The following is a 13,185-nucleotide window of genomic DNA, read 5'->3' on the forward strand; positions in this document are numbered from 1 at the left end:
ATCTCCATCCCACTTTTAAAAAGGCCCCAGTGCTTTGAAGTGGTTTAGAGTCCTTTACCATCCCCCCGCCTATTTGCCTTGCAGTCCTGAATACAGATAGTAGCCTAATGCATAACTTCTGATATCTCATCCTCCTGTGTGCTCAGCTTCCTCAAGGACGATTGGTCCAGCAGCGACCTGACATCATAAAGCTAATGCAAGATGTTGTCTGACATGAGGGCCACTCTGTTGCCTAGCAAGCTGACATCATAAAGCTAAAGCACAATGTTGTCTGACATGGGGGCCACTCTGTTGCCTAGCAAGCTGACATCATAAAGCTAAAGCAAGATGTTGTCTGACATGAGGGCCACTCTGTTACCTAGCAAGCAGTAGTATACATTTATCTTGGTAATGAAATGAGTAGCAGGGTAGACAGGATGCCAAACTGAAAACTAAGATGAAAGACATTAGGGCATTTTTTGAGCTTTCTAATTGTGTATGATGGTAAGTTTTAAGCATAAAAAGTCACAACATCACTATTGCTGAACTGGTAGGAATTGGCTAAAATGAAGATGGTAATTATGCTATTCATAGTTTTTATTATTCCCATTAACTGTAGCATAACCCTTCCTCTCTCAACTGATCAACTGGCTTAATTGCTACTGGTGTACCCCATCGTAAAACAAATGCAGTGAGAAGGGTACACTGCCACTTGGCTGGACAAATATCTATTTATCTATGTCCTAATGTATGTGCTACAGTTGTTTAGAGAGTGTTAGCACATGAGGCATAGGATTCCGAGAAGTATAGGAGGTTAATACCACAAATTGAGATTTGATTTTCTAATGAGCTGTTGATTTTCACAATTCTACAGACTCCACAGTATTGATCTATTTACCCTAAAATAAACCCGATTTTTGTATTTCTTATAGTAAATGTGCTAACAGTGGACTTTTCCATCTGCAGATTATACTGAATGACCACCAGTGGCAGTGTTTCACAACAGAGTTTCTCTGCAGTGCCGAGACTGAAGAAAATAAAAAAAGTCTTCCGGCATACGGCATAATTTTACCAATTTATACGGTAAGCAAAAATCACAATCATTCCTTTTAGGCATTGAAAAGACGTTCACAGCATCAGAATTTCCTCACTACCTTCTAGGCGGAGCCTGTGCCTGAATAGAATTTGTGTCAAGATTGAAGTAATATGGATCACATTGTGTTGGTCCTGATAGTTGATAAAAGACTGACTGCTTCCAATGCTACTAAAGCCTGCTTTAGATCCTGGTGCTTGCAATGTTCCATTCGAGGAAATTGCTGCCTTTGAGGCTAAAAAGCACTATCTCACTTTAGAACGATAGTGTGAAATTCTCACGGAAGGAAGCTTATTTAACCTCTTCCCCTGCACTCTGTATATTGGACTCTGACTCTCAAGTTGGATTGTTGTTTAGGATCATCTCTGTTTTTGTTTATATCTCCATCCCACTTTCAAAAAGGCCCCAGTGCTTTGAAGTGGTTTAGAGTCCTTTACCATCCCCCCTCCTATTTGCCTTGCAGTCCTGAATACAGATAGTAGCCTACTGCATAACTTCTGATATCTCATCCTCCTGTGTGCTCAGCTTCCTCAAGGACGATTGGTCCAGCAGCGACCTGACATCATAAAGCTAATGCAAGATGTTGTCTGACATGAGGGCCACTCTGTTGCCTAGCAAGCTGAAATCATAAAGCTAAAGCTCGATGTTGTCTGACATGGGGGCCACTCTGTTGCCTAGGAAGCTGACATCATAAAGCTAAAGCAAGATGTTGTCTGACATGAGGGCCACTCTGTTACCTAGCAAGCAGTAGTATACATTTATCTTGGTAATGAAATGAGTAGCAGGGTAGACAAGATGCCAAACTGAAAACTAAGATGAAAGACATTAGGGCATTTTTTGAGCTTTCTAATTGTGTATGATGGTAAGTTTTAAGCATAAAAAGTCACAACATCACTATTGCTGAACTGGTAGGAATTGGCTAAAATGAAGATGGTAATTATGCTATTCATAGTTTTTATTATTCCCATTAACTGTAGCATAACCCTTCCTCTCTCAACTGATCAACTGGCTTAATTGCTACTGGTGTACCCCATCGTAAAACAAATGCAGTGAGAAGGGTACACTGCCACTTGGCTGGACAAATATCTATTTATCTATGTCCTAATGTATGTGCTACAGTTGTTTAGAGAGTGTTAGCACATGAGGCATAGGATTCCGAGAAGTATAGGAGGTTAATACCACAAATTGAGATTTGATTTTCTAATGAGCTGTTGATTTTCACAATTCTACAGACTCCACAGTATTGATCTATTTACCCTAAAATAAACCAGATTTTTGTATTTCTTATAGTAAACGTGCTAACAGTTGACTTTTCCATCTGCAGATTATACTGAATGACCACCAGTGGCAGTGTTTCACAACAGAGTTTCTCTGCAGTGCCGAGACTGAAGAAAAAAAAAAAAAGTCTTCCGGCATACGGCATCATTTTACCAATTTATACGGTAAGCAAAAATCGCAATCATTCCTTTTAGGCATTGAAAAGACGTTCACAGCATCAGAATGTCCTCACTACCTTATAGGCGGAGCCTGTGCCTGAATAGAATTTGTGTCAAGATTGAAGTAATATGGATCACATTGTGTTGGTCCTGATAGTTGATAAAAGACTGACTGCTTCCAATGCTACTAAAGCCAGCTTTAGATCCTGGTGCTTGCAATGTTCCATTCGAGGAAATTGCTGCCTTTGAGGCTAAAAAGCACTACCTCACTTTAGAACAATAGTGTGAAATTCTCACGGAAGGAAGCTTATTTAACCTCTTCCCCTGCACTCTGTATGTTGGACTCTGACTCTCAAGTAGGATTGCTGTTAAGGATCATCTCTGTTTTTGTTTATATCTCCATCCCACTTTTAAAAAGGCCCCAGTGCTTTGAAGTGGTTTAGAGTCCTTTACCATCCCCCCGCCTATTTGCCTTGCAGTCCTGAATACAGATAGTAGCCTAATGCATAACTTCTGATATCTCATCCTCCTGTGTGCTCAGCTTCCTCAAGGACGATTGGTCCAGCAGCGACCTGACATCATAAAGCTAATGCAAGATGTTGTCTGACATGAGGGCCACTCTGTTGCCTAGCAAGCTGACATCATAAAGCTAAAGCACAATGTTGTCTGACATGGGGGCCACTCTGTTGCCTAGCAAGCTGACATCATAAAGCTAAAGCAAGATGTTGTCTGACATGAGGGCCACTCTGTTACCTAGCAAGCAGTAGTATACATTTATCTTGGTAATGAAATGAGTAGCAGGGTAGACAGGATGCCAAACTGAAAACTAAGATGAAAGACATTAGGGCATTTTTTGAGCTTTCTAATTGTGTATGATGGTAAGTTTTAAGCATAAAAAGTCACAACATCACTATTGCTGAACTGGTAGGAATTGGCTAAAATGAAGATGGTAATTATGCTATTCATAGTTTTTATTATTCCCATTAACTGTAGCATAACCCTTCCTCTCTCAACTGATCAACTGGCTTAATTGCTACTGGTGTACCCCATCGTAAAACAAATGCAGTGAGAAGGGTACACTGCCACTTGGCTGGACAAATATCTATTTATCTATGTCCTAATGTATGTGCTACAGTTGTTTAGAGAGTGTTAGCACATGAGGCATAGGATTCCGAGAAGTATAGGAGGGTAATACCACAAATTGAGATTTGATTTTCTAATGAGCTGTTGATTTTCACAATTCTACAGACTCCACAGTATTGATCTATTTACCCTAAAATAAACCCGATTTTTGTATTTCTTATAGTAAATGTGCTAACAGTGGACTTTTCCATCTGCAGATTATACTGAATGACCACCAGTGGCAGTGTTTCACAACAGAGTTTCTCTGCAGTGCCGAGACTGAAGAAAATAAAAAAAGTCTTCCGGCATACGGCATCATTTTACCAATTTATACGGTAAGCAAAAATCACAATCATTCCTTTTAGGCATTGAAAAGACGTTCACAGCATCAGAATTTCCTCACTACCTTCTAGGCGGAGCCTGTGCCTGAATAGAATTTGTGTCAAGATTGAAGTAATATGGATCACATTGTGTTGGTCCTGATAGTTGATAAAAGACTGACTGCTTCCAATGCTACTAAAGCCTGCTTTAGATCCTGGTGCTTGCAATGTTCCATTCGAGGAAATTGCTGCCTTTGAGGCTAAAAAGCACTATCTCACTTTAGAACGATAGTGTGAAATTCTCACGGAAGGAAGCTTATTTAACCTCTTCCCCTGCACTCTGTATATTGGACTCTGACTCTCAAGTTGGATTGTTGTTTAGGATCATCTCTGTTTTTGTTTATATCTCCATCCCACTTTCAAAAAGGCCCCAGTGCTTTGAAGTGGTTTAGAGTCCTTTACCATCCCCCCTCCTATTTGCCTTGCAGTCCTGAATACAGATAGTAGCCTACTGCATAACTTCTGATATCTCATCCTCCTGTGTGCTCAGCTTCCTCAAGGACGATTGGTCCAGCAGCGACCTGACATCATAAAGCTAATGCAAGATGTTGTCTGACATGAGGGCCACTCTGTTGCCTAGCAAGCTGAAATCATAAAGCTAAAGCTCGATGTTGTCTGACATGGGGGCCACTCTGTTGCCTAGGAAGCTGACATCATAAAGCTAAAGCAAGATGTTGTCTGACATGAGGGCCACTCTGTTACCTAGCAAGCAGTAGTATACATTTATCTTGGTAATGAAATGAGTAGCAGGGTAGACAAGATGCCAAACTGAAAACTAAGATGAAAGACATTAGGGCATTTTTTGAGCTTTCTAATTGTGTATGATGGTAAGTTTTAAGCATAAAAAGTCACAACATCACTATTGCTGAACTGGTAGGAATTGGCTAAAATGAAGATGGTAATTATGCTATTCATAGTTTTTATTATTCCCATTAACTGTAGCATAACCCTTCCTCTCTCAACTGATCAACTGGCTTAATTGCTACTGGTGTACCCCATCGTAAAACAAATGCAGTGAGAAGGGTACACTGCCACTTGGCTGGACAAATATCTATTTATCTATGTCCTAATGTATGTGCTACAGTTGTTTAGAGAGTGTTAGCACATGAGGCATAGGATTCCGAGAAGTATAGGAGGTTAATACCACAAATTGAGATTTGATTTTCTAATGAGCTGTTGATTTTCACAATTCTACAGACTCCACAGTATTGATCTATTTACCCTAAAATAAACCCGATTTTTGTATTTCTTATAGTAAATGTGCTAACAGTGGACTTTTCCATCTGCAGATTATACTGAATGACCACCAGTGGCAGTGTTTCACAACAGAGTTTCTCTGCAGTGCCGAGACTGAAGAAAATAAAAATAAAAAGTCTTCCGGCATACGGCATCATTTTACCAATTTATACGGTAAGCAAAAATCACAATCATTCCTTTTAGGCATTGAAAAGACGTTCACAGCATCAGAATGTCCTCACTACCTTCTAGGCGGAGCCTGTGCCTGAATAGAATTTGTGTCAAGATTGAAGTAATATGGATCACATTGTGTTGGTCCTGATAGTTGATAAAAGACTGATTGCTTCCAATGCTACTAAAGCCTGCTTTAGATCCTGGTGCTTGCAATGTTCCATTCGAGGAAATTGCTGCCTTTGAGGCTAAAAAGCACTATCTCACTTTAGAACGATAGTGTGAAATTCTCACGGAAGGAAGCTTATTTAACCTCTTCCCCTGCACTCTGTATATTGGACTCTGACTCTCAAGTTGGATTGTTTAGGATCATCTCTGTTTTTGTTTATATCTCCATCCCACTTTCAAAAAGGCCCCAGTGCTTTGAAGTGGTTTAGAGTCCTTTACCATCCCCCCTCCTATTTGCCTTGCAGTCCTGAATACAGATAGTAGCCTACTGCATAACTTCTGATATCTCATCCTCCTGTGTGCTCAGCTTCCTCAAGGACGATTGGTCCAGCAGCGACCTGACATCATAAAGCTAATGCAAGATGTTGTCTGACATGAGGGCCACTCTGTTGCCTAGCAAGCTGACATCATAAAGCTAATGCAAGATGTTGTCTGACATGAGGGCCACTCTGTTGCCTAGCAAGCTGACATCATAAAGCTAAAGCTCGATGTTGTCTGACATGGGGGCCACTCTGTTGCCTAGGAAGCTGACATCATAAAGCTAAAGCAAGATGTTGTCTGACATGAGGGCCACTCTGTTACCTAGCAAGCAGTAGTATACATTTATCTTGGTAATGAAATGAGTAGCAGGGTAGACAAGATGCCAAACTGAAAACTAAGATGAAAGACATTAGGGCATTTTTTGAGCTTTCTAATTGTGTATGATGGTAAGTTTTAAGCATAAAAAGTCACAACATCACTATTGCTGAACTGGTAGGAATTGGCTAAAATGAAGATGGTAATTATGCTATTCATAGTTTTTATTATTCCCATTAACTGTAGCATAACCCTTCCTCTCTCAACTGATCAACTGGCTTAATTGCTACTGGTGTACCCCATCGTAAAACAAATGCAGTGAGAAGGGTACACTGCCACTTGGCTGGACAAATATCTATTTATCTATGTCCTAATGTATGTGCTACAGTTGTTTAGAGAGTGTTAGCACATGAGGCATAGGATTCCGAGAAGTATAGGAGGTTAATACCACAAATTGAGATTTGATTTTCTAATGAGCTGTTGATTTTCACAATTCTACAGACTCCACAGTATTGATCTATTTACCCTAAAATAAACCCGATTTTTGTATTTCTTATAGTAAATGTGCTAACAGTGGACTTTTCCATCTGCAGATTATACTGAATGACCACCAGTGGCAGTGTTTCACAACAGAGTTTCTCTGCAGTGCCGAGACTGAAGAAAATAAAAAAAGTCTTCCGGCATACGGCATAATTTTACCAATTTATACGGTAAGCAAAAATCACAATCATTCCTTTTAGGCATTGAAAAGACGTTCACAGCATCAGAATTTCCTCACTACCTTCTAGGCGGAGCCTGTGCCTGAATAGAATTTGTGTCAAGATTGAAGTAATATGGATCACATTGTGTTGGTCCTGATAGTTGATAAAAGACTGACTGCTTCCAATGCTACTAAAGCCTGCTTTAGATCCTGGTGCTTGCAATGTTCCATTCGAGGAAATTGCTGCCTTTGAGGCTAAAAAGCACTATCTCACTTTAGAACGATAGTGTGAAATTCTCACGGAAGGAAGCTTATTTAACCTCTTCCCCTGCACTCTGTATATTGGACTCTGACTCTCAAGTTGGATTGTTGTTTAGGATCATCTCTGTTTTTGTTTATATCTCCATCCCACTTTCAAAAAGGCCCCAGTGCTTTGAAGTGGTTTAGAGTCCTTTACCATCCCCCCTCCTATTTGCCTTGCAGTCCTGAATACAGATAGTAGCCTACTGCATAACTTCTGATATCTCATCCTCCTGTGTGCTCAGCTTCCTCAAGGACGATTGGTCCAGCAGCGACCTGACATCATAAAGCTAATGCAAGATGTTGTCTGACATGAGGGCCACTCTGTTGCCTAGCAAGCTGAAATCATAAAGCTAAAGCTCGATGTTGTCTGACATGGGGGCCACTCTGTTGCCTAGGAAGCTGACATCATAAAGCTAAAGCAAGATGTTGTCTGACATGAGGGCCACTCTGTTACCTAGCAAGCAGTAGTATACATTTATCTTGGTAATGAAATGAGTAGCAGGGTAGACAAGATGCCAAACTGAAAACTAAGATGAAAGACATTAGGGCATTTTTTGAGCTTTCTAATTGTGTATGATGGTAAGTTTTAAGCATAAAAAGTCACAACATCACTATTGCTGAACTGGTAGGAATTGGCTAAAATGAAGATGGTAATTATGCTATTCATAGTTTTTATTATTCCCATTAACTGTAGCATAACCCTTCCTCTCTCAACTGATCAACTGGCTTAATTGCTACTGGTGTACCCCATCGTAAAACAAATGCAGTGAGAAGGGTACACTGCCACTTGGCTGGACAAATATCTATTTATCTATGTCCTAATGTATGTGCTACAGTTGTTTAGAGAGTGTTAGCACATGAGGCATAGGATTCCGAGAAGTATAGGAGGTTAATACCACAAATTGAGATTTGATTTTCTAATGAGCTGTTGATTTTCACAATTCTACAGACTCCACAGTATTGATCTATTTACCCTAAAATAAACCAGATTTTTGTATTTCTTATAGTAAACGTGCTAACAGTTGACTTTTCCATCTGCAGATTATACTGAATGACCACCAGTGGCAGTGTTTCACAACAGAGTTTCTCTGCAGTGCCGAGACTGAAGAAAAAAAAAAAAAGTCTTCCGGCATACGGCATCATTTTACCAATTTATACGGTAAGCAAAAATCGCAATCATTCCTTTTAGGCATTGAAAAGACGTTCACAGCATCAGAATGTCCTCACTACCTTATAGGCGGAGCCTGTGCCTGAATAGAATTTGTGTCAAGATTGAAGTAATATGGATCACATTGTGTTGGTCCTGATAGTTGATAAAAGACTGACTGCTTCCAATGCTACTAAAGCCAGCTTTAGATCCTGGTGCTTGCAATGTTCCATTCGAGGAAATTGCTGCCTTTGAGGCTAAAAAGCACTACCTCACTTTAGAACAATAGTGTGAAATTCTCACGGAAGGAAGCTTATTTAACCTCTTCCCCTGCACTCTGTATGTTGGACTCTGACTCTCAAGTAGGATTGCTGTTAAGGATCATCTCTGTTTTTGTTTATATCTCCATCCCACTTTTAAAAAGGCCCCAGTGCTTTGAAGTGGTTTAGAGTCCTTTACCATCCCCCCGCCTATTTGCCTTGCAGTCCTGAATACAGATAGTAGCCTAATGCATAACTTCTGATATCTCATCCTCCTGTGTGCTCAGCTTCCTCAAGGACGATTGGTCCAGCAGCGACCTGACATCATAAAGCTAATGCAAGATGTTGTCTGACATGAGGGCCACTCTGTTGCCTAGCAAGCTGACATCATAAAGCTAAAGCACAATGTTGTCTGACATGGGGGCCACTCTGTTGCCTAGCAAGCTGACATCATAAAGCTAAAGCAAGATGTTGTCTGACATGAGGGCCACTCTGTTACCTAGCAAGCAGTAGTATACATTTATCTTGGTAATGAAATGAGTAGCAGGGTAGACAGGATGCCAAACTGAAAACTAAGATGAAAGACATTAGGGCATTTTTTGAGCTTTCTAATTGTGTATGATGGTAAGTTTTAAGCATAAAAAGTCACAACATCACTATTGCTGAACTGGTAGGAATTGGCTAAAATGAAGATGGTAATTATGCTATTCATAGTTTTTATTATTCCCATTAACTGTAGCATAACCCTTCCTCTCTCAACTGATCAACTGGCTTAATTGCTACTGGTGTACCCCATCGTAAAACAAATGCAGTGAGAAGGGTACACTGCCACTTGGCTGGACAAATATCTATTTATCTATGTCCTAATGTATGTGCTACAGTTGTTTAGAGAGTGTTAGCACATGAGGCATAGGATTCCGAGAAGTATAGGAGGGTAATACCACAAATTGAGATTTGATTTTCTAATGAGCTGTTGATTTTCACAATTCTACAGACTCCACAGTATTGATCTATTTACCCTAAAATAAACCCGATTTTTGTATTTCTTATAGTAAATGTGCTAACAGTGGACTTTTCCATCTGCAGATTATACTGAATGACCACCAGTGGCAGTGTTTCACAACAGAGTTTCTCTGCAGTGCCGAGACTGAAGAAAATAAAAAAAGTCTTCCGGCATACGGCATCATTTTACCAATTTATACGGTAAGCAAAAATCACAATCATTCCTTTTAGGCATTGAAAAGACGTTCACAGCATCAGAATTTCCTCACTACCTTCTAGGCGGAGCCTGTGCCTGAATAGAATTTGTGTCAAGATTGAAGTAATATGGATCACATTGTGTTGGTCCTGATAGTTGATAAAAGACTGACTGCTTCCAATGCTACTAAAGCCTGCTTTAGATCCTGGTGCTTGCAATGTTCCATTCGAGGAAATTGCTGCCTTTGAGGCTAAAAAGCACTATCTCACTTTAGAACGATAGTGTGAAATTCTCACGGAAGGAAGCTTATTTAACCTCTTCCCCTGCACTCTGTATATTGGACTCTGACTCTCAAGTTGGATTGTTGTTTAGGATCATCTCTGTTTTTGTTTATATCTCCATCCCACTTTCAAAAAGGCCCCAGTGCTTTGAAGTGGTTTAGAGTCCTTTACCATCCCCCCTCCTATTTGCCTTGCAGTCCTGAATACAGATAGTAGCCTACTGCATAACTTCTGATATCTCATCCTCCTGTGTGCTCAGCTTCCTCAAGGACGATTGGTCCAGCAGCGACCTGACATCATAAAGCTAATGCAAGATGTTGTCTGACATGAGGGCCACTCTGTTGCCTAGCAAGCTGAAATCATAAAGCTAAAGCTCGATGTTGTCTGACATGGGGGCCACTCTGTTGCCTAGGAAGCTGACATCATAAAGCTAAAGCAAGATGTTGTCTGACATGAGGGCCACTCTGTTACCTAGCAAGCAGTAGTATACATTTATCTTGGTAATGAAATGAGTAGCAGGGTAGACAAGATGCCAAACTGAAAACTAAGATGAAAGACATTAGGGCATTTTTTGAGCTTTCTAATTGTGTATGATGGTAAGTTTTAAGCATAAAAAGTCACAACATCACTATTGCTGAACTGGTAGGAATTGGCTAAAATGAAGATGGTAATTATGCTATTCATAGTTTTTATTATTCCCATTAACTGTAGCATAACCCTTCCTCTCTCAACTGATCAACTGGCTTAATTGCTACTGGTGTACCCCATCGTAAAACAAATGCAGTGAGAAGGGTACACTGCCACTTGGCTGGACAAATATCTATTTATCTATGTCCTAATGTATGTGCTACAGTTGTTTAGAGAGTGTTAGCACATGAGGCATAGGATTCCGAGAAGTATAGGAGGTTAATACCACAAATTGAGATTTGATTTTCTAATGAGCTGTTGATTTTCACAATTCTACAGACTCCACAGTATTGATCTATTTACCCTAAAATAAACCCGATTTTTGTATTTCTTATAGTAAATGTGCTAACAGTGGACTTTTCCATCTGCAGATTATACTGAATGACCACCAGTGGCAGTGTTTCACAACAGAGTTTCTCTGCAGTGCCGAGACTGAAGAAAATAAAAATAAAAAGTCTTCCGGCATACGGCATCATTTTACCAATTTATACGGTAAGCAAAAATCACAATCATTCCTTTTAGGCATTGAAAAGACGTTCACAGCATCAGAATGTCCTCACTACCTTCTAGGCGGAGCCTGTGCCTGAATAGAATTTGTGTCAAGATTGAAGTAATATGGATCACATTGTGTTGGTCCTGATAGTTGATAAAAGACTGATTGCTTCCAATGCTACTAAAGCCTGCTTTAGATCCTGGTGCTTGCAATGTTCCATTCGAGGAAATTGCTGCCTTTGAGGCTAAAAAGCACTATCTCACTTTAGAACGATAGTGTGAAATTCTCACGGAAGGAAGCTTATTTAACCTCTTCCCCTGCACTCTGTATATTGGACTCTGACTCTCAAGTTGGATTGTTTAGGATCATCTCTGTTTTTGTTTATATCTCCATCCCACTTTCAAAAAGGCCCCAGTGCTTTGAAGTGGTTTAGAGTCCTTTACCATCCCCCCTCCTATTTGCCTTGCAGTCCTGAATACAGATAGTAGCCTACTGCATAACTTCTGATATCTCATCCTCCTGTGTGCTCAGCTTCCTCAAGGACGATTGGTCCAGCAGCGACCTGACATCATAAAGCTAATGCAAGATGTTGTCTGACATGAGGGCCACTCTGTTGCCTAGCAAGCTGACATCATAAAGCTAATGCAAGATGTTGTCTGACATGAGGGCCACTCTGTTGCCTAGCAAGCTGACATCATAAAGCTAAAGCTCGATGTTGTCTGACATGGGGGCCACTCTGTTGCCTAGGAAGCTGACATCATAAAGCTAAAGCAAGATGTTGTCTGACATGAGGGCCACTCTGTTACCTAGCAAGCAGTAGTATACATTTATCTTGGTAATGAAATGAGTAGCAGGGTAGACAAGATGCCAAACTGAAAACTAAGATGAAAGACATTAGGGCATTTTTTGAGCTTTCTAATTGTGTATGATGGTAAGTTTTAAGCATAAAAAGTCACAACATCACTATTGCTGAACTGGTAGGAATTGGCTAAAATGAAGATGGTAATTATGCTATTCATAGTTTTTATTATTCCCATTAACTGTAGCATAACCCTTCCTCTCTCAACTGATCAACTGGCTTAATTGCTACTGGTGTACCCCATCGTAAAACAAATGCAGTGAGAAGGGTACACTGCCACTTGGCTGGACAAATATCTATTTATCTATGTCCTAATGTATGTGCTACAGTTGTTTAGAGAGTGTTAGCACATGAGGCATAGGATTCCGAGAAGTATAGGAGGTTAATACCACAAATTGAGATTTGATTTTCTAATGAGCTGTTGATTTTCACAATTCTACAGACTCCACAGTATTGATCTATTTACCCTAAAATAAACCCGATTTTTGTATTTCTTATAGTAAATGTGCTAACAGTGGACTTTTCCATCTGCAGATTATACTGAATGACCACCAGTGGCAGTGTTTCACAACAGAGTTTCTCTGCAGTGCCGAGACTGAAGAAAATAAAAATAAAAAGTCTTCCGGCATACGGCATCATTTTACCAATGTATACGGTAAGCAAAAATCACAATCATTCCTTTTAGGCATTGAAAAGACGTTCACAGCATCAGAATTTCCTCACTACCTTATAATCGGACCCTGTGCCTGAATAGAATTTGTGTCAAGATTGAAGTAATATGGATCACATTGTGTTGGTCCTGATAGTTGATAAAAGACTGACTGCTTCCAATGCTACTAAAGCCTGCTTTAGATCCTGGTGCTTGCAATGTTCCATTCGAGGAAATTGCTGCCTTTGAGGCTAAAAAGCACTATCTCACTTTAGAACGATAGTGTGAAATTCTCACGGAAGGAAGCTTATTTAACCTCTTCCCCTGCACTCTGTATATTGGACTCTGACTCTCAAGTTGGATTGTTGTTTAGGATCATCTCTGTTT

The sequence above is a fragment of the Triturus cristatus genome, chromosome 12 (genome assembly GCF_964204655.1).
Source record: "Triturus cristatus chromosome 12, aTriCri1.1, whole genome shotgun sequence".
Classification (NCBI taxonomy): Eukaryota; Metazoa; Chordata; class Amphibia; order Caudata; family Salamandridae; genus Triturus; species Triturus cristatus.